The 26,095-nt window shown below is 40.3% G+C and overlaps 1 pseudogene; it reads left to right on the top strand.

Moving 5' to 3' along the window:
* Positions 1-24,219: 24,219 nt before the first annotated feature.
* Positions 24,220-24,467, top strand: LOC134498119 (U2 spliceosomal RNA; annotated as a pseudogene).
* The last annotated feature ends 1,628 nt before the right edge of the window (positions 24,468-26,095 follow it).

Here is a 26,095-nt window from a genome sequence, read left to right as displayed (position 1 = left end):
TTGAGAAAAATGCTGTGCGCATTGTGAGGATATGTAAATGTTCTGGTTTATTTTGAAGTGGGATAAGGGTTTAAGAATATTTGTCTGGATTGCTTTTAGGGTTTGGCTAATTTCATTTATCTTTAATGATTTGGATTAAGATTATTAAGGTATAATAAAAAATAAAAAAATGTCTATTTGGATAGTTCTGGGCTTAATATGGTTAAGATTATTAAAATTGTTGTATTATCAAGTATAATGGCAGACAATTTATATGTTTTTTAGTTTGATCTTTATTAAAATAGACAGAAATGTATAGAATAGTAGTAGGAAGGAAATAATTAAGTAAATGTTACCTTTGGGGGGAAAGTTGATTAGAAGGAGTTGTCCTTGGTGCTCTCTGAGCTTTTTTGTTTTGTTACAGACATTTCATTGCCAGGCAACACCTTCAGTGCGAAAAGAGAGTGGGCCTTGCTCTCAGTTTATATACTGTCCAGTTTGTGTTGATGGAGGTGTTGTTCTCTCCTTGGAAGTTCCTTGATTGGGCTGCTTGGTTGATTGACTGAGTTAATAGTTCTTCGATTAGGGTATATTGTGCTGTTTGATTTTTCATCTGGTGTTAATCCTAGTGTTAATCTTTGTATATCTGGGTGTTGGTTGCTGGCAAGGGAGTGTTCTGGTCTTTTGGCTTTTCTATTGTCCCTTTTGTATGGTATGTAAATGTTTACCTCTATGTGTCTGTTGATGGCTGCTTTGTCTGAGTACCAGGCTTCCAGGAATTCTCTGGCATTTTTGGATTTGGCTTGGTTTAGGATACCCACAGTTTCCCAGTTGAAACTATGGTTGAGTCTGTCCATGTGTTGTGAGATTAAGGAGTTCTCATTGTGTCTTCTGACTGCTAGTTGGTGTTCATAGATGCACTCTGCTAGTCTTCTGCCTGTCTGTCCTACATAGTGGCTGCTACAGTCCTTGCACTGTATGTTGTAGATGACTCTTGTTTTTTTTCTTTTTGGGCTGTTGGGTCTTTTGGGTTACTTAGGATGTTTTGAAGAGTTTTATTTGGTTTATGTCCTACTGTGACGCCATGCGGTTGGAACAGTCTCTTCGTGGTTTCTGAGATGTTTCTGATGTATGGCAGTGTTATTCTTTTCATAGCTTCTGTTGGTTGGGTTGTAGTAGGTTGGGTGGTGAGGCACTTTGATAAAGTTGTGTGGGTATCCATTTTGTTGGAAGATGCTGTACAGATGATCTTTTTCTTTTTTCTGGTGTTCTGGGTTGCTGCAGTGAGTTTGTGCTTGTCTGAATAATGTTCTTACACAGCTCCTCTTGTGGGAGGTTGGATTGTTACTTTGATAATGGAGCACTTGGTTAGTGTGGATTGCTTTTTAATAGACTTGCATTTTTAATTTGTTGTTGTTTTCTCTGCTGCTGAGGATGTACAAGAAGGGGAGTGTGTTGTTGTTTTCTTCTTCCCTAGTGAATTTTATTCCATTGAAGATGTTGTTGATGGTGGTCATGTGTTTCCTCCAGTTGTTCCTTTTTTATTATGATGAAAGTGTCATCCATGTACCGGATCCATGCTTTGGGTTGTATGTGTGGGAGTGCTATCCTTTCCAGACGCTGCATTACAATCTCTGCTATAAGTCCTGAAATCGGTGATCCCATGGGTGTTCCTTTGATCTGTTGGTATATTTGTCCATCAGACTGAAAGTAGGTCATAAGGCAGAGGTTGATAAGGTCCATTATTCTGGGTATTTCTATTTTGGTATATTTGGCTAAGTCAGGTGTGTTGTGTAGAACTGCTGATTAGAAGGTTTATATAAATTTTTCTTTTCTTTTATTATAAGGGGAAGGAGTAACTGTATTTAGTGATTTTTACAATGTGCCAATGGAATGATTTATAGAAATAATGTAATTTTGGTTTAATATAGAGTAAGGGATTGATTATGGAAATTTTTGTATATCCTTGCTGTTAAAAGTCGGGAGTCACCTCTTTTTGTAAGTATGAAAAAAATTTCTTTTGTGTTTCCACACTTTTTTTGTTTTTTCTCTTTTTTTCTTTGTAGTTTTTTTGTTTTTCTGTAGCTTTTATCTTTGCTTGAAACTTAACAAAATTCTTATTTAAAAAAAATGAATTGATATATTTTTGTAAGACATTTTCATAAATCCAGAATAGATTGTAGTACTAGTAAAATACTATCCACAATATAATTCCTATTCAGTGCATACAAGGAAGGTGTTCTTCAAGATAATCCTGGAACATGACCTGAAAAATCAAGGAGGAACTCCATACATTTGCCTCAATCCTGATGATGTTTTTGCTGGGTCAAAAATTACAATTATATGGATGCTGAGGATTAGCCTAAATTGTTTTTATGGGCTATTTTGTATGAGCAGAAGTCCAGATTCTCTGAAATTAGAGCTCTTGTATGATCCAATCTGTGGAGGACACATTATTTAAGGTATAACCAACAGTTCACAAAGCAGCTTGAGTTGAATAGAGAAGCTTGGTGTTGCAAGTAGAAATCCCATTCGACTCTCATCAAATATTCAGCGAATGTGTGGAAGGATCCTTTTAACCATAAGGGCCAGTCCTGCTCACTGCTGGAACTGTGCATGACATTCTCAATCCATTGATGAACCTCTGAAAGATGTATAACTTACTTATGGCCATCTCAGCAGGTACTCTGACTGGAGATAGAGCTATCACATGCAGAGTGGGGGGCACAGATAAAACAAAGCTCTTCTGAGTTCCCTGAGCATGGAGAGAACAGGAGTGCACAAAGTCTTCTGGGTTAAGGGCTGGATTTGGATTGCGTGCAACGTTTCCAGCAAATACGTATAGGCAAGGCTGAGGGTGAAATCACTGCAGAATTCAACAGCAAAGCACCATTTTTATTCAACCCAACCAACTCTTATTATCAATGAATATCGTATCTCACCTTCCCAGGTTATCCAGCCTTGGCTGTATTACATTATATTTTAATTTATCAAAACTTTGCCCGTAGCTGGGGAAGGGACTTAGGATAACCAAAGTATGTTTTGTTCATGAACAGAGCAATCATGTGCATGTCAGAAGAAAGTGCCATTGAGTTCAGTATGTCTGATTCCAATGTTCCTACTGTATGCACATGTTTTTTCACTAACTATGTGTAATTTAATATACATACATAAGAGACGGATGGGGAGAAACATCGCTGGATTTAATCTCTGCCAAATGCCATTCTGTTTTTTTTACAGAGGTCAGAGCTGTTGGCAAAGGGGGGTGGGGGGAATTTTTAAAAATCCAAAATCTTAGTCTTGTTGATCTTTGAAGGACTTTCTGGGGAGAAAAAAAAATCAGAAGAACAGACAAGATAATATGCACAGTTCCTTCCTGCAAGGCAAATTCCTTTAATTAAGGTGGTGGTTGTTATTATTAGTATTATTATTTTTATGCAGGGTTTAATTAAGGACAGCCAAACCAGAGGCAAGCCAGTATCCAGGTGTGCACTCATATGCAGATGGTATGCTGCCAGAGAGAATCAAAAGAGACTTAATTATCAGAATGATCAGCCGAGTCAGGCAGGAGGAGAAATTGTGTGCTGTGATGGAAGCAGATTATTACAAAACAGCAACAGAGCTTAGCATGTGACGCAGGGAGAAAATGGGCCATTTTGGGAAGAGAGCTGGCTGCATCTTTCTTTTAAGACCTAAGCAGCAAAATTGTCTTTGCCATTTGCATTTTCATCTTATGAGCAGGTTTATTCCAACTACACATGAGCCAAACCCAGTCTGTGATGGGCAAATTCATTTCCAAAATGATAAAAAGAATAATGTTAAAAGTTTGCAAATGTGCCCCCTGCCTTACCACATAGTAAGGCTGATTTTAAAACTTTAATCCAGTGGGAAGAACCTGGAGTCCTAGGCATGCATATAGCCCTTGGACTAATTTCTTAGATCTCTTGGCCTTACTTCAAAGTCATTTTGTTAGTAAGCAATTTATATTATTGGCCCTAGCTTATCATGTGGGAAGGGATATAGATACTTAGAAATAAGTGAATGTTAGAAAGTAAGGGAGAAGGATGAAAGGGGGTTATCAGAAATCAGGAGAACAGCTATTCCCACCCACTTTGTCTCTGGCTACACCCATTATTTGCTTAAGTACCACCTTCGATTGGCATGTGATTCCTCCTCTACCCATTACCCAGCGCCGGATAAGGCAATGATTTAATGTATACTGAGTAAGACATTATCTTGTGCCAAGAAAAGTGGAGAATATAACACAATAGCTTGTATGACAGCCATTCTTACTTGGGAAAGATATGGTCTATATATTTCCAAATTACATCACCTCTTCACAAGTCAGAGTAAGTAGTAAACAAAGAACACATATTTTGCTCTTTTGTTATATTCCCAGCTGCATAAGAAAGTCATATCAAATTGATTGCAAAAAAGAACAAATATAGGTACTCACAGTAGGAGGGGAACAAGTGACATCACATGTATCATGAGGTCCTCATGCAAATGACATGCATTATGGCACACATGATATAATTGTTGCTTGTACCAGACACCAAAATCTTTGGTGACTGAACAAGTGAATAGGGACAGGGTACACACACCACACAATTTTTCTCTCACTCCCTTCAATCATTGGTTGGTTGGTTGAGGTTAAAGCTACCTCTCAAGGTTCTTGGTGGGGGGAGATCAAGATGGTGGCTATGATTGTGTGATCAAGGCCCTGCCCCTTTTTAATGTGCATGCAAGATGTTACCTGCATGTAAATAAGGGGCAGGGTTTGCATTGTGATGATCCCTCCACCAACTTGCAAGATTTTGACATGCACCCTTTACAGATGTTGCTGACTGGGACACATTTATTAGTAATGGGGGACATGGGCCTAAAGTAACTTGATTAGGTTAATATGCCAACCTTTAAAAAAAGATGATACTACTCAGCCTTCTGAGCTTTCCAGATAATCCCATCCTGATACAGAAGACAATGGTGGGACTGGAAAGAGGCCAAACTCCAGGCCAGAGCTATTTAAAGAGTTGATTAAGTCTTATTCCCATCCTACCACCACACAGTCAGCACCTGCAGATCAACACAGGTTGAGTAGGATACAGTAGATGTGGTAGATTGTGGGGAGGCTGGGAAAGTAATGGAAGGGAAAATAGACCTGACAGAGGGTGAATCAGCTGTCAGGTTATCTCTTAAATGGCAACTTTGCCCAGGTAGCAAGAAACCTGGAAAGAAGCATTTCAAATCATTGAATGATACTCTGCCTTTATCTATAAATGAAGGTGGCAATTCCCCTTACAGTTTCCTAGATTCTATATTTATTCCAGAGTAGCATTACAGGTATCTCACAGAAATCTGTGTAATTCTTATTTCCATGATCTTGCCCAACTATGTGTGGCTTGACAATAATGACTTTATAAATATTTCTCTGTACGTATTTGAAGATACGTAGCTTGTAGCTGAGATTTCACCCTAAGGACAGAATCTTACTATGTAGCAGAAGTCCTCTTGGGGTCAATATGGGCTTTTCTTCTAAGGAAGTGTGTCTAGGTTTGCTGCCTTTAAAGGCTGCAAATCAGTCTGGAGAGAGTAAAAAGAGGTAAGTAGGTGGAATTTCATCTTAATTTTAATGCTACCTTTTAGTTCTAATTTCCTCTGCTCTTCTTACAGTTAAATGTTCTTTAAAAAAAAGCATTTCTGCTAGAACAGAGTCTGTTGCTGCCATTATTTAGTTGGCTGCCTGCCTGCTGATAATAGACAGGAGAGTTTGCTTCTGGCAATGTGGAATCACTTGGGGAACTGGAGAAGCAGTGCACTTAATCATACAACAATCTCACCATGCTTTACAGACATTAATTAATTAAGTCTCCAAACACTCTCACAAGAGGGAGAAGAAAGCTGTTATATGCATGTGATGTCCAGGCAAGCAGAGGTATACAGCTAAGGCTAAATTTCTGTACATGTAATTTCTTAATTCCTTTAAAAACAAAAATTAAAAATGCAGATAGCCTCTTGTGCACTGACAAATTCTGTGTTGCAGACATGGATATTTGCACAAGCTTCCTGCCTTCATCAAAATGATAATTACTCAAAGTGATAAACTCTGCCCGTTTGGAGCATTTGTGTGACATCACAACACATGAGGAAACAGGGTGGTGCTTGGACTTTTATGGCATGATGTTGCTTTCATTGGTCTGCCCTTCACCCTCCCTTAGGATGCTGCTGGTTGAACATTTGATATTCTAAGGCCAAGAAGTGTTTTCTTTCCATCTCCTGATATTCCTACATTTCCAAATCTCTCTGAAGCAGGAGTCAGAAAGACATAGAAAGTAGTGAAAAAGCAATGAATGCCACAAAGATTCTGGTTCCATTAAGGCTTAGTGACATTCAGTTGAAGGATATATTTTTGTAGAGACAATTAAAGTGAGCATATCTTGGAAGGGTGGGATAGGAGAGTTGTTTTGTTATTGGAATGTTCATTCAATAGTTTAATACAAGATTTCTGTTGCATTGTGTCCTTACATGCTGTTTTATAATGACACTAGTAAAATTATTTGAATTTGCCCAAATAAACTCCTATTCTTTTCTTTTGTGAAAAGAAAATGCCAGGACCAAGGGGTTTTTGGCAGTTTGGGGTGAGAGATTCTTCATGGTGAAGTACTAGTCTGCCTGCCTTTTTTTATACTAAAACTCCTATATTGGTTATCCACTACCTTGAATTAATGTATCCCCCTACTTCAATTTGCTGTTGCTTTGGGTAGATGACTATGCTTATCAAATTGCACCAAGGGGCATCTTCTGGGAGGCAAGGGGGGAAGGCATGCAAGTGTTGTCACATGTGTCATGACATCAAAGCACAAGTGATGTAAATTATGTACTATAGATCAGTTACATCATGACATATCTGTGCAATGATATCCTGATCTGCATGACAGTATCCTGACTTCTACTCCACTGCAATGTTACCATCTTAGTCAAGCAATCTACATATGTACATTTAGACTGGGCAATTAGAAACATAATGTTCTTATTTCACAGGAGATCAGCCCTTGCCTCCTTATATGGTTTCATTCCAGGTACTGTTATTTAACCATCTGTTAAAAATGGTGTTTTTATAATGCTTAATTCAGATTTCTTTAAGTTATAGAAATAACCAGAAATCCAACACTTTTTTAAAAAAAAGTTATACATCAAACTGAGTTACTTTCAGAGAATGTGGCTGATACATGTGCTTTCTATCTATGCTTCTTGCTGCCATTTTAATTGATTCACTTATTTATAACAATCTTTAGCTTATTTTTATTAAAGGGAACCTTTTTTCTTTTACTTCAGATCTACTGTTCTCTTTAGTCCCATTTTCTGCCCTTGCCTTTTGGATTCTACTATTTCTTTCCAGTTCAGGATTCTGAACTCATTTATCAAGTTATGCCTGTCTGGATTTTAGACAATGATATAGATACAATTTAGCAGATCTTCCAAAATGTTAGGTACAAGAAACAGGAGGCAGACTTTATCACTGTAACCTGCTTGTTTCCTACTGGCATTTGGTTGGAGACTAGATCTGGGGACACTTTGTTTGGCCCCTTTAGGCTGCCTGCCTCACATGACTAAAGACAGGGTTTTTTTTTTCTTCTGAAAAGAAAAGAAATGGCAAAGAAACAATACCTAGCATTTTAAGAGTGGCTTTGGACTCCATATGCATTCTTCAACAATAATAAAACAAATGTTGGGTACCAGCGCTTTTCAAAATTTTCTCATAAGGTGCAATGGTGTGGAAAGGAAGCATATTGTGGGGAATGGCAGGGACATCTCCACCAGTTTATTTTCTGATAACAGAGTATTTTATGACTAGCCTTGACCACTCTGGAAGCCATTTAATAAATCGGCAAGCCATATGCTCATGATATGGTATCCAACGTCCACTGGCCAAAACTGTGGGCTTCTGAATTAGATACATTTCAATTCTGCTCTAGCAAGGCAGATTAAAAGACTTGGTGCTACCCATAAGAGTCGTTCCAGCAAGCCCACCCTCCACTCCACTCCACTCCATTCCATTCCATTCCATTCCATTCCATTCCATTCCATTCCATTCCATTCCATTCCATTCCATACAATTTCTGAATGAAATTGGTTTCATTCCTCTTCCAATGGGCTTCTTTGAAAGAGAGAGAGAAAAAAGTATTTTTGACATCTTTGAACCGCTGAAACTTATTCTAGTACCCATTAAAACAAAAGGGCAAATCCAGATTTTTCAGTTTTTTTTTAAAGCAGCATTTTTTTAAATGGAAATGCAAACAATTTGCCATGTAAGGACAAAATCACCAAATAACAGTATAACAACCCTCAAGTTCTAAAGCAGAACATCTACAAAATATTCTTTCTATCAGATTTAAATCTGGACTCTAAACTCCTTTATGCCTTCGGCTGGAAATAATGTAGGGAAAAACCCTTCTGGGCAAGTATTTTAATACTGAAGGAAATGCAAGTGGCTACATTCTCTTTGATTTTTCAGGATTTATCTCACTGGTGAAAGTAGGATGTTTAGAAGCACCAGACTCTTTTTAATAGCTATTTATATGGCACTCTAATCTGTGTAGGACTTAGAGACTTTATTTTGTATGTTCAAGGAAGCAGAGTGAGGCAGCTATTTCAGGCAAGAGTGTGTGGGAGTGTGTGTGCATGGATAAAGACTGGAGGCAAAATATTAGAGGACAAAATTGTGCCTGCTCTACACCACCTAAATTTACTGTTTGCTCCCCCAGGGCAGTCAAGGCCATTGACCCATCAGTCAGTGTCAAAGATTCAACTGCCAGCTTGGTTGCATCTTGCTTCAGGCAACCAAGTGTCTGGGGCTCAGCCTGATCTATATCTTACAGGGCAGATAATTGGAGATGGAGGATATACATCTAGATGTAGAATGCATGTTAAAACCATGCAGAAGAAAATCACCTTCATTCCCCCCCACCCCCAATGGCTATTTAATCTGATGAACGAGAATTTACTTTCAATGTTGCTTTCAAAGGAGAAGAAATTTAAAGGAAGTTCCATGGATGGAGTGTGGTGTTCAGTTCAGCTTTTCTCACTTACAAGGGAACCAATCAACCTATCATTGTACAATCAACTATCCAGGGTTCTCTAAACTCCATGTTTTCCCATATTTTAATTAAACACCTAAAGAAGTCATGATGGAACTTCTTTCACAGGGCTTTTTCAGATTGTGATATATGCCCCCCCCCCAGCCCCGGATGCTGCAAAGATTTATAGCAGACTAAGGCAGAAAACAGAAGGAAGGAAATGTCAGTGAACCTCTTTCACCATGGAAGGAAACTTCAGTGAAACTGCAAAGCAAATTTTATTGTATTAGTGCAGAATTTTCCAAGTTCATCTCTAGCATGTACAGTTGAAAATTTGTAACATTAACAAATTGGAATCTTCTGCCAATGATTTAAGAATTTATATTACAGTTTCCATGTTCTTTCTGCTTCAAAAGCGGCATAGAGAGAGACCTGGGACCTTCATATTGCCCATCCCTGCACATCTAGAAATGTGTGTGACCATGAAGAAGCACGATACTAGCTCTGCTATCTCTATCACAGATTCATTAGTTACTCTCAATGAAAGAGGCCATATACAGTACTTAAACTGATTCCCCATAAATTTGGGTTCTAAATCATACAGACCAAGCTTCCTGCTCTAGATTGTGCCTGATAATATGTGGAAAGGCACAGGATCTGCAATGGATGGGGCACAGCTAGCATGTTAACTCCCCTCACTCCTTCATATGTGTTAATATGTTTTCTACTACAGATTAAGGTTACTATGGTAACTAATCATTTTGGCCGGGTGAAGAGGTTGAATTTAATTGTCCCCTTTTCACGTGTTAATGGTTGCATTGCCTAAGGGAGGAACTTGCCTGAACTTGTTTTAGTTTCAGTTTCAGTTTCCCTTCTGTGTAGGCTTGCAGAAAATATGCAGCTGAGAGAAATCTCTCTTCTCAGCAAACAGCCTTTAAATATGTTTGTTTTTGGTAAATAACATTATTTTTATAGAAATGCCTGGTGTGTGACTTTTCTGATCTCTCCTGGGCCAAATGCTTTCTAGCACTCTGCCAACAGGTTATGGTCCCAGTAAACAGCTCAGTAAGCAGCCCAGTAAACCCAGTAAGCCCAGTAAAACCCAGAGAGAATAGAGAGATCAGCTCCACATCTCATGAACAATTTAAAGGCAGGTAGCAAAGACCTGTGAAGATTTTCTTTGGAACCACCTGGAGATTTTCCAGCAACTGCCGGTCTACAGGACAAAGAAGCCAGCTGAGGTGACTTGCAAAAGAAGGAAGAAGCCATGGCTACCTCCCAGCCCTCAGTGATGCCTCTGGAGCACCTATCAGAGACCAACTATTTGAATTGGGCCCTGAAGATGGAGATGTATCTTCACAGAGAGAATCTTTGGCTGCCAATTGGTGAGCAAACCCCCCAAAATCCCAGTGCTGAATGGCTTAGACAGGATGAGCGGGCTAGAGCCACCATTATCCTGGGAGTTGAGGACAATCAGCTAGTCCACGTGCGAGGCATGCAGTCTGCAAAGCAACTTTGGGATGCTTTGAAAGACTTGTATGTAAAGGCAACAGCAGGGAGTAAAGTTACCCTGACAAAAAAGCTGTACAAAGCCTACCTTGCAGAAGGAGATAGTCTTCCTGAGCACCTGCATTATATTCAGCAGCTGTTTGTTGAGTTGCAGGAGAGAGGAATGGAATTTACACCTCTCACAAAATCCTATGTCCTCCTGTCCTCACTGAATGAAACGTGGGACACGCTGATTTGTACCCTGGAGGCTATGCCTGAAGCAGACCTCACCCCATCATATGTTACACAGCGCTTACTCGCTGAATGGGAGAAGAGAGAGGAAAGATCCCCCCCCCCCATCTCTTCTGGAAAGCTGCAGTACCAGAAAACAAGGGAAAAGAAGGGAAAGGAAGCTGAGGCCACAGCGCTAGCCAGCCAGCGATGCTTCACTTGTGGTTTAGCTGGACATTTGCAGAAAGACTGTGCCTTGAGATGCAAGAGTAGAAAGACAGAGAAGAAGAACACAAGGGCAACACAGAAGAAGGTTCTTCAGACAACCCAAATTGCACAGGTTGCTGAGAAGGGTAATTCTGATGTATGGGTGTTAGATTCTGGGGCCAGTTGTCATTTATGTAATTGTAAAAGCTCTTTTGTGTCACTGTCTAAAACTGAAAGACAAAGTGTATCTTTGGCTGATGGGTCTGTGACCAAAATTATTGGACAAGGTAACTTGTATTTATCCTGCTTGGGAGAAACTGTAAAAGGTGTGTTGTATGTGCCAAATTTACAATCAAACCTTTTATCTGTGGCACAATTGGCTGAAACAGGGTATGTCATAACATTTAAGAAAAACGTTTGTGAGATACGTAAAATGGAAAATTGTGTGCTACTGGTATATTAAAAGACTCCTTGTACATTGTGCAAAATGCAAGGAAGCCAAGCTGCAAGGCTGCAATTGGCAACACTCCATATTATGACCAATGTGTACACCTGATGCACAGGAGATTTGGTCATGCTAATTTCAAGTATATAGCACAAATGCCACAGCTGTGTGCTGACCTAAAGATAAAACCCTGTGACAAATACTTAGACTGTGTAGTTGGCAAAGAATGCAAAACACTAAAAGCTCCTGTGAGTAACCACAATGACAGAGTTACAACTAGACCTTTGGAAATTGTACACTCTGACATTATTGGTCCTTTTGCTCCAAGTCTTGGACAAGCAAGGTATGCAATGACCATCATTGATGATTTCTCAAGATACACATTTATCTACATCTTAAAACATAAAGATGAGGCATTTGAGAAATTTAAAGGTTCTGTGACATGGGCAAATAGAAAATTCCCTAGTCCTGTATTTGCACTCCAATGTGATAGAGGAGGAGAGTACCTTTCTCATAAATTCAAAAGGTTCCTAGTGGAAAAGGGGATAGAACATATTCTTTCTAACCCTTACACCCCTTAGCAAAATGGTGTTGCTGAAAGAAAGGGCAGAACCTTGCAAAATGCAATGGAATGCATGCTTAAAGTTTCACATTTATCTTTTAAGTATTGGGGAGAGGCAATATCTACTGCCACTTATGTACAGAGCAGGTTGTATAACTCTGTGATTCAGGACACTCCCTTCCATTTGTTTTATGGTGTGAAACCAAAGGTAAACCATCTTAGAGTGTTTGATAGCACTGCTTCGGTTCATATTCCGAAACAACAGAGAAGGAAAGGAGGCCCCACAACAAAGAAAGCCATTTTTGTTGGCTATGAACAAAGCCAGAGGAGCTACAGGTTCATAGTGGGAGAGAAATTGATAATTAGCAAAAGCGCTTCTTTTGCTGAACAAAACTGGGGGAGATTAAATTCTAGCTCTCCAGTTGAACTGACCACCATAAGAGAACAGCAAGGACTTGCTGATAGTGATCTTTTGCCTGATGAGGACATTAAACCAGAAAAGCAAACTGAAGATCTGTCTGATGAGACAGATGCTTCTCAGGAAAGTGATAGGAGTCAAAATTTAATCCCTGTATTACCTCGCAGATCTCAGAGGAGTAATAAAGGCGTTCCTCAATCACGTTTTCAGTAAAGTAAAGGCTTTTCACATATTCACATAACCTGAGTCTTTAGAACAAGTGAATGCTTTACCACCTGAGATTGCACAAAATTGGCATTCTGCCATGCAACAGGAATTAGCATCCTTGAAAGAAAATAAAACATGGAAACTGGTAAATCTACCTCCCAATGAACGCTGTCTAGGTTGTAGGTGGGTTTTCAAACTGAAAAGGGATGCTGATGGCAAAATCCAAAAATATAAAGCAAGGTTAGTTGCAAAAGGGTTCACTCAAAGGAAAGATTTAGACTTTGACAAGACTTTTGCACCAGTTACTAAAGGTGAATCAATTAGATTACTGTTAAAAATTGCTGCACTCAAAGGAATGTCAGTTCACCACTATGACATTCAAACTGCATTTCTCTATGGTGATTTAGACCACAAATTATATATGCAGCAACCCCCTGACTATGAAAAAGGGGAGAATCTAGTCTGTGAACTGCAGAAGTCAATCTATGGGTTAAAACAAGCTGCTAGATCCTGGAACCAAAAATTAGATGAAAAACTGCAGAATTTTGGTTTTGAAAAAGGAAAAGCAGATCCATGTGTATATATGAAGAAAGACAAACAAGGCTGTATGTATCTGTGCATTTATGTTGATGATTTGCTGCTGTTCACATCAACAGAAAAACAAAGGCTTGGTTTTGAAGCCTGCATGAAAAGCCATTTCACATTAAAAAGCCTTGGAACTGTAACAAATTACCTAGGTTCAGAAATACACAGGAAGAAGGATGGTAGCTTTCTGTTAAACCAAAAGGGAGATAATGTTAAAATATTGTGAATGGAAAGACATACAGAGTTGTCAAAGAAAATTGTTTTGTGTCTTATTCTGTAGTATAAAAAGGGGAGTGTTAATATGTTTTCTACTACAGATTAAGGTTACTATGGTAACTAATGATTTTGGTGAAGAGGTTGAATTTAATTGTCCCCTTTTCATGTGTTAATGGTTGCATTGCCTAAGGGAGGAACTTGCCTGAACTTGTTTTAGTTTCAGTTTCCCTTCTGTGTAGGCTTGCAGAGAATATGCAGCTGAGAGAAATCTCTCTTCTCAGCAAACAGCCTTTAAATATGTTTGTTTTCTGTAAATAAAATTATTTTTATAGAAATGCCTGGTGTGTGACTTTTCTGATCTCTCCTGAGCCAAAGGCTTTCTAGCACTCTGCCAACAATTTGAGTGCAATCAGATGGTGGAAAATTTCCAGAAATACAACTAAGATGTAAATTGAGTATGTATCATGTGACTGTAGGCTGATTATATGATTCTGCAGAAGTACTACCAATGCCAGGAACTTTATTGGAGGCACAAATCCTTCTGCAAGAATTTCTAAACAAGGCACTTTTTCCAAATAAATCCAGATTTCTGTTTTCTGTAACTCAAAGCATACATAATGTATGAAGGATGTACAGATAAAAGTGTTCTGGACCTTGTGTGTTCATTAATGAGCCATTTTCATTTCATTTCATTTTTATTATCATCCGCCTAGAGTCCCTGGTAGGTAAATAAGTGAAAAAACATAATAAATAAGTAAATAAAAACGTGTTTTTTTGAAAAATGGATACACAATGTATAAACAATTTTATGGCAAAATTGATGATATTAGTGTTAAAATTAAAAGCTAATCACAACATCTAGCACTTTGCAGAATAGGGAGAACGTTCCCCAGCTTTTTGTCTGGGGACTAGAAGAATTGTAGTCCAACACTTCTGAAAATGATAGAGTTGGGCCAGGTTATCTTATAGTACCTGTAATACACTGACATCTGCAGAAACTGTTCCAGAAAAAAGTACCAACAGACTGTTACAACCACATGGCATCACTGTAGCACATAAACCAACTAAAACTCTTCAAAACCTATTAAACAACCCAAAAGAGCCAATAGCCCAAGAAGAAAAAAAACAAGAGTCATCTACAACATACAGTGCAAGGACTGTAACAGCCACTATGTAGGATAGACAGGCAGAAGACTAGCAGAGTGCATCCATGAACACCCACTAGCAGTCAGAAGACAGGATGAGAACTCCTTAATCTCACAACACATGGACAGACTCAACCATACTTTCAACTGGGAAACAGTGAGCATCCTAAACCAAGCCAAATCCAAAAACGCCAGAGAATTCCTGGAAGCCTGGCACTCAGACAAAGCAGCCATCAACAGACACATAGAGGTAAACAGCATTTACATACCATACAAAAGGGACAATAGAAAAGCCAAAAGACCAGGACACTCCCTTGCCAGCAATCAACACCCAGATATGCAAAAATCAACACTAGGATTAACACCAGATGAACCATCAAACAGCACAAGATACCCTAATCAAGGAACTATTAACTCAGTCAATCAACCAAGCAGCAAACAACAGCCTAATCAAGGAACTCCCAAGAAGAGAACAACACCTCCACCAACACAAGTTGGACAAACCATGGTATATAAACAGAAAGCAAGGCCCACTCCCTCCTCACACTGAAAATGTTGCCCAGTCTGGCAATGAAATGCCTGCAAGAAAACAACAAGGCTCAGAGAGCACCAAGGACTCCACAGTTCAACCCTGAGCTACAAATATTCCCTTTGATGTTCCAGAAAAACTATTTAGTGTTTGTATTTATTTTGTTTTGCCATCTCTTGGGATGTTGAAAAGTACCAGAAGAAATGCTAAAAAGTATGATCTATCTGGGCAATTACAATTGTTTTATAACTCTAGTAGTATGTATTTTCTGCAGCATCATTGATTTTCCACACAGATGAACAGATTATGCTGTACAGGATTTCTCTTTTGTTACCTTGTGATTTTCAATTAAGGGAGACCATCCTCACAAAGAATCCAAGTGTCATGGTCATAACCTGAATGGTCTAGACAAGAATCTTACTGCATGTAAATTAATTGAAACATATATGGATTATCTGTATGGGAACATTGCTGGCTAACAATGGAAATGTCTTCTTACAGTTGTGAAAAGAGCTAACATTGTCATGCCAACTCAACTGTGAGTAGTAAACTAATCCTCCTTGGGTTTTTGTTGTTGTTGTTGTTGTTTAGTTTTGTTTTCCTTCTTTCCTTGTGAAACAACCCTTTATAGGAAGCAATCATAATAATACATTTACACAATGCCACTAAGAGGAAATGAATCTCCAATCACTAAAGGTCAAGTTTTCTTATTTGGTCACATCAAAATTCCAATTCACTGGTAATTTTAGAAGGACTCTGGGGAGTGCATTCAAGGTTTTCAGTGGCTACACTTGGTCTTGGGCCTCAGGATGTATACGTCTATCCTACTGTGATACCCATTAATTTTCTTGTCTCTCTCCCACATACTGAGGACTGAACATCTGCAGTGGGAGCATTTTCTAATCAAGTTTTTCAATTCCACTGGATGCCTCCATGTATATTAAAGTTGTCTTGCTGTCAAAGCTAGTAATAAAATCTGCAACACAGACCTATTCAGCAACACTGAGTGGTTGCCAGAGTAGAAAGGTAGGCAGTAAATCATATACATATGTCCATGCATACATTTACTAATATTATTGGTACCATGTGTATGTGAGAGAATGAAAGAGAGTGAAGAAGATTTTCTTTAGATTGTTTCTAAAGTCAGCCGAGAGTCTTAAGTTCTGCAAGACTGTGCCTTAGTGTTAATCGGTATAGACTGGTGTGCTGATATATGTACTGTGCAAAATATAAAATATGTCTAAATCCTAAGTACAATTTCCTGACAGTTAATAGCCTTGACTGCAATAAGATTTAGAAGGACCCAGTTCTGCCTGCAAATCATAAAGAACTTTTAACCATCTAGGTTTTTATTATATTTATTGTATCTGTATTATAGGGTTTTATAGTTTAATATTTTTATCTATCTTTTATTGTAAACCTCCCAGAGTCCCTTTTGGGAGATGGGCAGTGATAAATTTGATTAATAAATAAATAAATAAGATTTACTATGAAAAAATATACCTAAAAATGCATTGCATGGATGTCCCCTCTAGCACTTTTATACTATTATGCAATTTATAGATTTATAGTTTTGCAGCAAGTTATCTGGCCCTGGGAAACTATTATCAAATATACAATATATATATATATATGGAAGCTTGAGAACTTAAGATAACTGTATTCTCTATTTCATGGATGAGAATCTGATGCTCACAATTCCATTGATGCCGATGAGTCACCAGCCTCTTTAAAAATATCATGCTGGCAGAAAAATCTAAAATGGATTTGGATATAATCCAGACAGTACTTCAACTATTTTAAATAAAACTAATTGAGTCTGATGTGATTACTTCACAGCTAGCTGGTCCAGGTTTACCAAGAAATAATAGCTTTGCAGGATGTTTTAAAGGCAGGTTAGCATAATCACAGGCAAAGACAATTCTCCTACCTGAAGACACAAGAAGTAATTCAACTCCTTTCAATCTGCCTTTTATCAGGAGAATTACCCACATTGTTAATGCTATTTACTGTGTTGTAGTTACTTGTTCAGCATACACACCATTTGATCATAGCTTTCCAAGACCATATCAACCACCTCAAATCTATGAACTCTGTAAACATTTTATGAGTAAATATTAGATGAAGATTGGTCAGGCATTATTTTGAATATCTGGAAGTTGGAAATGGAATATCTGCTAACTCTGTCTTGACTTCCAGATCCTCAGCACAAGGTCTGTATAGATCACATAGGAAGAAGGTTCATCTGGCTTTGCCAGTAGATCTCTGGTTTGTAATAGATAGTCAAGAACTTAACTGAATTTTGGTTGTTTAATAATAGGAACAGTAACTTCTGTGGCTGAAAGGAAGAAAACTTGTGGTAAACAGGAGTATACCATTACCTACAAGAACTATTGGTTCTGGCCAATTCTGGCACTCTAAACATATTCCTGAAATTGGAATTCTTCAGTCCTGTGTTTTTTTGCACCAGGCTAAGGCATCCAGCAAAAAGCAAAGAAGGGTCCACAAACCTGAAATTTCCCTCCCCCCTGATAATGGAGTTCAACCTGTATAAAATGTTATCTGTATAAGGATCTATTTGCATAAGAGTTTTGTTTCTTTCCAGAATGCATAGTGAAAGCCCTACATTATAGAGCTGTTTTGCAATGCTAGGTAGGATATAAATATTTTTTCTCAGTGTTTGGGTGCCCTCTAAAATACTGCAAGAATACTAGTTCCTTTTTTTGAAAGAACAAAAATGTTTAATTAAATAGGTGCTTTTGTGGGGTGGGCCTCATTTCTAATACTGAGAAGATTACTTTTTATTTATTTCAGAAACCTATATCTACATATTAAAAAAGAAAAAAATGAATGAAACACAGTATCAAGACTATAAGTCTGTCATCTGCTTTAACTCTAAATGAGATTAAACCATAAACAATTGGTTTTACTGTTGAACTACTCTGATTATTGGGAATTTTTTTTTAATGTTCAACTGGAATCTGCCTTTCTGAAACTTCCATGCCATCCACTTTGGGACAATAGAGGTCATGGCCTTTCTCTCTGTGACTTCTCAGGTATTTGAAGTGTATTATCGTATTTCCTCTGAACTTTTTTTTCAAGCTGAAGTTTACCAAAATTGTCCTTGTAAAACTAATTCTTCAGCCCCTTGATCATCTTAGTTGCCATTCTTCGAATTGTTTCCAGTTTATCTGAATTCTTTTAAAAAATCTACAATCCAGATTTGGACGCAATATACAAGGTCTGTTCTGACCAGCATAGAATGCATTGGAATATTTGGTCCCTATACCTTTATTCACAGAAGGCTGGCACTAAAACATGACAGAACACAACACTCAGATTAAAATATAAGAGCAATCCATCATAAAAATGTTTAAATAACTGCTGCACCTATGAGTTCAAAAAACATCTTCAAAGGTATAGTTCTCTGATTCTGAGACTTAATGGAGGTTGTCAGTTGCTGATGGCAACACTGAATATTTCTGTCATTATCATTAGATAATCTGACTGGATTGATTCACAAGATTGGAAGGAACTATGATTCGATGAGGTAAGGTAAAATAGCCACTTATACATCATTAAGAAAGAGGAAGTTTCATCCCCCCGAACAGAACAGACCAGGCTGGTGGTGGGAGTGGAAGATTCTGATTTATATATCCATACACACACACACACACACACATATACATACATACACACACACCCCATATATATATATTTATATATACATACACACACATACACACAGTGTTTGTGTGTGTGTGTGTATTTATGTGTGTGTGTGTGTGTGTGTGTATCTGCATGCATGCATACTTGGCTATACTTCTATAGTCTAAATAAATATTATAATCCAGAAAGGAATAAACTACATTTTATCATAGTAAGGAAGACTTTGACCAGATGACCCATACACCTAAGCAATTAAGTTCCCCTCAGACCTGGTCTTCAGGTCTTCCAATGGTGCACCCATTGCCACTGTAACTGAGTCCATCCACCTTTCTGCTGGTTGTCCTTTTCTTCTCTTTCCTTCCACTTTTCTCAGCATTACAGCTTTTTCTAGAGACCTGAGTCTCCGCATCATGTGTCCAAAGTAGGATAATTTGAACCTGGCCATTTGTGCCTCAAGTGAGAACTCTGGGGTGATTTGTTCAATGATCCATTTGCCTGTTTTCTTGGCTATCCACAATATTCTCAGCAGTCTTCTCTAACACCAAAGTTCAAAAGTGTCAATATTCTTCCTATCCTGCTTCTTCAAAGTCCAACTTTCACTTCCATAGAGTGTCACAAGAAATACCACGGCTTGCACTATTCTGATCTTTGTAGTATACACACATCAGGGTATTTGAATACCTTTTCCAAGGTCTTCTTGGCTGCTTTACCAAGTGCTAGTCTGCAGCGTATTTCTTGACCACTAGTTCCTTTACTGTTGATGGTTGATCCTAGAAGGCAGAAGCTATTCACTATTTTGATATCTTCATTATCAATTCTAATATGACAGTGTAGAGAGTAAAAACAATGACATTTATAGAAATATGTAAGAATCACTACCTAGGCAAAGGGTCTGAAACATTTTTTTTTAAGTCCAGAGCAACAGGATAACATTTGGAAGTGACTCAAGCAGACACCTCCCTAATTTACTGGAGTATAAGAAGGGGAAGGAGGTACAGCACAATCAGACTTGCAAGATTTTGTTATTGCAGCCAATCTCAATAAAAATTGTTTTTGCCATCCTGTGGAATTGATTTCCTGGTCTCATCTACCTAGTGGAGCTAACAAAGAGTAAATCCAAGTTCAAAAATAAATATTATTTTGAACACCGTTGTTCCTGAGCTTCATAATGATTCCTAGTTTTCTTTGGCCAAGTATTCTTTCCTCTTTTTTTCCCGAATAACTTAGTTCTAAATGCATTCCCACTACATGGGGACAGAAAAAACATATGGTGACTTAGTTTAAATGGATTCCCATTACATTGGTGACAGAAGCTATAATAGTTTTGAAGTTGTAATTGTTCTTTCTGAAACTATAATTTATTATGTTATATTTTCAGGGGAACCTTTCTCACTTGATACTGTAAAATCTCATTTATGCCACTGAGAATGACTAGAGAAAACCACATTTCTAGATTATTGTGATAAAATAGAAAGAAATTCTTTCTTACTAGTTATCATAGATTAATTGGAAATATTTAAAGTATTTATATCCATTGACAAAGTAGAGAAGTTTTCTCCCAGACTTTACTTTCATAAAATCTTAATTATAATAAATCTTTGTTAATGAACTGGAAGAAGACATAAACAGCACATTAATTAAATTCACAGATGATATTATATTTGGAGGTGTTGCAAACAGCAAAGAGAACTGATAATTAATACAAAGAAATCTTTTTTAAAAAATCTGGCCTAAACATATCTACTTGTGAAGAAAAGATAAATGTTTGAAGTAAATCTTAGTTTTAAAGATTATTTTTCAATAAGAGTATACAATTTAGAAAATACTGGAGATGGAACTGAAATATTAAAAAGACCAAATGCATGCTCTGAAAAATAATTCATGTCTCATTTGTATAGCAAAATCATGACTTTTGGTAAATGAGACAAGTAGAATTTGGAGAATCGAGGATATTTACCTATTCTGTTTCATGTGCCACAGGGTGCAGTCCCTTATAAAATTAGTTTCTGTGGATGAATGGGAGACAACCTTACATAAGAGCTCACCACTTACATAATTATTTATTATTTATTATTTCTCAAATTTCTCTGCTGCCCATCTCATACACGACGACTCTGGGAGGCTTACAGACCATAAAATAACAAAAACAATACAATATAAAATCGATATAAATGTAAGTATGCATAAATATAAAAGTACAAAAGTATAGAGTGTAAAATTCAAGATGGTAATGGGCCTTAATAAAATCTTATCCTTGGCACGGTCACGGTGCCAGCCACCCCCATGAATGGCTATCCCCCCTCCTGTCCCAAGCAAGGTGGCACAACCATGTCTTCACTCCCTTCCGGAAGGCTGGGAGAGTGGGGGCCTGTCTTACTTCTGGGGGGTAAGATGGTCCACAGGGTGGGTACCACAGCAGAGAAGGCCCTCCTCCTGGACCCTGCCAATTAGCGATACCTCATGGACAGGGTCTGTAGCATGCCCTCTCTGCCTAACCATGTGGGAGGGGTTGATGTAGCAAGGTGAGGCAGTTCCTCAGGTTACCTGGACCCATGCCATGTAGGGCTTTAAAGGTGATAACCAACACCTTGAATTGGACCCAGATGCAAACTGGTACCCAATGCAGCTCGTTCAGCAGTGGTGTTATATGTGCCCTCCTTGGGGCTCCCAAGACTGCTCACGCAGCCACATTCTGGACCAGCTGTAGCTTCCAGATACTCTTCAAGCGTAGCCCCAGGTAGAGCACATTACAGTAGTCTATATGGGAGGTAACCAAGGCTTGAGTGACCATTCAGAGGGACTCCCGATCCAGGAAGGGGCGCAGCTGGTGCACAGCACAAAGTTGTGCAAAGGCTCCCCTGGCCACGACTGCCACCTGCTCTTCAAGCAGGAGTCATTAGTCCAGGAGGACCCCCAAGTTCCACACTGGATCTGTCTGGGGCAGTGCAACCCCATCCAGAATCAAAGATGGCAAATTCCCAGATCCCTGGGAGCCCCTAACCCACAGCCACTCTGTCTTGCCAGGGTTCAGCTGTTGTTCCCCATTCAGACTCCCACAGCCTCCAGGCACCGAGACAGGGTGGCCACAGCCTCACTTACGTCACCTGGGATGGAGATATATAGTTGATATCATCAGCATGTTGATGATACCTCATCCCGTGGTGACAGATAATCTCATCCAGCGGTTTCACGTAGATGTTAAAAAGGAGTGGGGAGAATACCAAACCCTGCGGCACCCCACAAAGTAGAGGTCACAGGGTGGATCTCTCGCTCCCTATCAACACCGATTGGGACCAGCCCTAGAGGAAGGAGGCGAACCAGCATAGAACCATGCCACCCACCCCCAACTCCCTGAGCCAGCCCAAAAGGATACCATGGTCGATGGTATCAAAAGGTAAAAGAGAACAAGGATGATGCACTGCCCCCATCCCGCTCCTACCAGAGATCATCCATAAGTGTGACCAGAGTTGTTTCCATCCCATGGCTGGGCCTGAAATCTGACTGAAAGGAGTCTAGATAATCTGTTTCCTCCAGGACCCTCTGGAGCTGCAGTGCCACCACCTTCTCAACCACCTTCCCAAGAAAGGGAAGGTGGGAGACTGGTTGAAAATTGTCCAGAATGGCCAGGTCCAGTGATGGTTTCATGAGGAGGGGGCACACCAGCGCCTCTTTAAAGGCTGCAGGAAATATTCCCTCCCTCAGAGATGAATTCACCATCACCTGGACCCAAGCACACATCACCTCCCAAGCTGCTTTTACCAGCCAGGAGGGACAAGGATCTAATTGGCAAGTGGTGGCATTTACAGACCCAATAACCCTGTCCAGTTCCTTGGGCCCAACAGGATCAAACTGTTCCCAGATAACCAGGCAAGTCCATTCCCTGGGCAACTCCCCAGGCCCTGCTACATGCTTGGTATCCAACTTCGAATGAATCTGAGCGATTTTATCCTCCAGATGCCCAGCAAACTCCTCAGCCTGGCCCTGTAGGTGGGTTTCTGAACCCCCCTTCCCCAAAAGGGATCGGGCGATCTTAAAAAGCGCCACTGGGTGGCATTCTGCAGATGCAATAAGCGTGGAGAAATATTGACGTTTCGCCATTCTTATCACCACAAGGTAGGACTTAATAGCAGCTCTAGCTTGTGTTCGGTTAGAATCAGTCCTTGTCTTCCTCCAGTGGTGCTCTAGACATCTCTTGATCCTCTTCAGAACCCTCAACTCCTCTGTAAACCATGGGGAGTGCCAGGTTTGAATGGACAAGAGAGGTCACACAGGTACAATCCTGTCCAAGGCCCCAGCCACCTCCCTATTCCAGGCAGCAGCCAGGGCCTTTGCTGGACTGTGCAGCAGATCCTTGGGTATAACCCCTAGCTCCCTCTGAAACCCTGCCATCAGTCACTGGGGGCAGACCAATCAAATGGGTCCTGCCTCCCTGCAGAGGGGCATGGCATAGGAGAATCTCAAGGCCACCAGGGCGTGATCTGACCATGACAAAGGGGATAGCTGTAACTCTGCCCTCAGACCACATTGCCACTGCTCTGACAAGAAAACCAACTCTGGATGAGGCCACTGTCTCGAGTCAGGTCCCAAATAATCTGGGACAGGCCCATGGCTGCCGTGGTGGCCATAAACTCCCGAGCTGCCTCTGAGGCATGCCCCAGGGATGGCAGGTTAAAGTCCCTCAGAACCATAAGTCTGGGGAACTCCACTGCAAGCCCCGAGACGGCCTCCAGCAGCTCAGGCAGGGAGGTTGCTACACAGCAGGGAGGCTGGTACAGTAGCAACACTCCCAACTGTTCTTGGGAACCGAACTTGAAGAACAGGGTCTCACAACTGGCCACTTGTGGAGCAGTGCCCCTGAAGGCCACCAGAGACTCTGGGATAATAATCACCACCACCACCACCCTGCCCTGGGGTCTCAGCTGGTGCCATACCGCAAACCTGGCTGCGCAGATTTCCAAAAGGGGCATCCCCCACTTCAGGGCCCAGCCAAGTCTCAGTAATGCACACCAGGTCTGCCCCATCCTCAACGATCAGTTAACCCACCTGGCATTCAACAGCAGCAGCCGAAAGCCAGGGCCTCAATGTGTCTGCTGTCCAGGGACTGGGTCTGAGCACAGAGGGCTGGAACACGCTACTGGTACCAAACACCAGGGGCATCTTTCCCAATGATGGCCCGCCCTCTGGCCCCCGCCATAACACCCCCAACCTGTCATCACCTGAATGGAGTAACCGGCCCTAATCCCCCTGGAGCTTCCATTTCTCCCCCATCCCAACCCTCCAAATGCTCTAACTAGGGGTCCCTCCACCCAATCATACATTGGATTTAATATTGTTTGATGTATGGGTCTGAATGTATGATTGGATGTAAATTGAGTATTAAAATTTAAACAATAGAGGCAGAATCTTCAGAAATTAGCATGTACTCTACAATGGCAGTTCCTCTGGAGCTCCAGAAGGTGAGTTCACTTCTTGGTCTTTGGACTAAGATCAAGGGTAGTATCTATTCTTATCAACTGGCTTGTTTTTTCAATCTTGACCCATTCTTGGCTGGACTAAGGGAATGGGGACTTAGTGAGAGGGAAGGTGAACAATGATATATGTGAGGTATATGTTTATTTGGGATAACATTGTGACAATAAGAGTGGCAAAACATAGTTATTTCATGGCTCTTACTGTAACTGCAATTCTTTTTCATGTGATCCACCCTTTTCTGAGGAGGAATGAAACCTCAGAACCATATTGGGCAGCTGTGAAGAGTATTTTAGGCATCTAGTGGACAAAGTCAGTAAGATTTGCTTGGAGTTAGACTTCAACTGGGCTGGGATGGCCAAGTGATGGGAGTATGGTCCTTCTTTATTATCTGGGAAGAATTTGCTCCTTTAACTCCTGAGGAAGTAGGCAGGCTCCTTAAACCAGCCACCTGTTTGTTAGATTCTTGTGAGAACTGCTCAGGAGGTGACATGCAATTGGACCCTTGAAGTATGTTGGCCTCTTTGAGAGATCAGGTGGTTCTGCCAGCCTTGAAAGAAATGGTGGTGTGCCCTTTCCTCAAGAAGCTATCATTAGACCCAACTATCCTGGACAATTTTTGTCCAGTCTCCAACATTAGCTTTTTGGCAAGGGTTGTTGAGAAGGTGGCCAGAGGACCTGGAGGAAATGGACCATCTGGATCCTTTTTAGTCAGGTTTCATGTCTGGACCTAGTTCTGAGATGGCATTAGTCACACTAGTCAATGACTTATGGTAGAACCAGGAGGAGGGTGGTATAACTGTCTTAGCTCTCCTAGATCTCTCAGCAGCTTTCAGTACCATTAATGATGATATCCTTCTGGATTGGTTTGGGTAGTGGGAGTAGAGGGCATGTTATAGTGGTTCTCCTCCTTTCCCTTTGTCCAGTTCCAATTCGTGTTGGGGGGCCCAAGACCATGATTTGTGGGATACCTGATTAACATCTACATAGACCACTGGGGGAGTATGCTAATGATAATGAGTTGTATATCTTGATCCCTGACCAACCAAGTGAAGTTGTCCCAGTGTTCAGAGGTTATTAGGCTCCAGATCAAGAGGAAGAGGCCCAAGCTTAACCTAGCAAGAGTAAATGGTTGTGTGTAGTTGGTTTTTGCAATTCTGGGGACTTTTCACCTTTGTTCCTGAATAGGATTGCATTGCCCCAGCTGGGACTGGGGGACAATTCACAGGTCTTCCTGGATTCTCAGCTCCTGCTCAAGGAAAAGGTGGCATTGATGGCTGTGAAGGCCTTTGCACAGGTTCAATTTGTGCACCACTTGCGCTCATTCATAGACCAAGAGGTCTTTCTCATGGTCACTCATGATTTGGTCATCTTGCAGGTGAACAATTGCAATGTGTTCTACATAAGGCTGTTCTTGAAAACCAGCTGGAAACTACAGCTTGTCCAGAAAGCCATAGCACAAGTAGTGATTGGTAATCTCACTATACACTTGTAACCCCCCAGCTATGTGAGGAATAGTGGGGGCCAGTGGGCTTTTGGGTTCCATTCAAGGTGTTAGATCACTTCATATGAAGTCCTACAGGGTACAGGCCCTAACTAATTGAGGGACCACATGCCTCCAGTAATGTCTGTCTGTCCTGTGCATTCCAACAGAGTTGGCTTGCTTTGAGTCCTGTCCGTTAAGCAATATTACCTATTGGGACCAAGGAGCCTGGCTTTGCTGTTGCTTCAAGTGCCCTTTGGAAAAGCAATTCCAACCCCTCCTCAAGATTCATATGGCCTCTTGCTGTCCTTCAAGCTATCATTAGAAATCTGGTTTTCCCCTCAGGCTTTGACTTAGGATGCTTGGGTGGGCACCTTTAAGTGGG

This window comes from Candoia aspera, chromosome 4 (genome assembly GCF_035149785.1).
Source record: "Candoia aspera isolate rCanAsp1 chromosome 4, rCanAsp1.hap2, whole genome shotgun sequence".
In the NCBI taxonomy this organism is placed as follows: Eukaryota; Metazoa; Chordata; class Lepidosauria; order Squamata; family Boidae; genus Candoia; species Candoia aspera.
The sequence above is the reverse complement of the archived record's forward strand: the minus strand, read 5'-3'. Positions and strand labels throughout refer to the sequence as shown.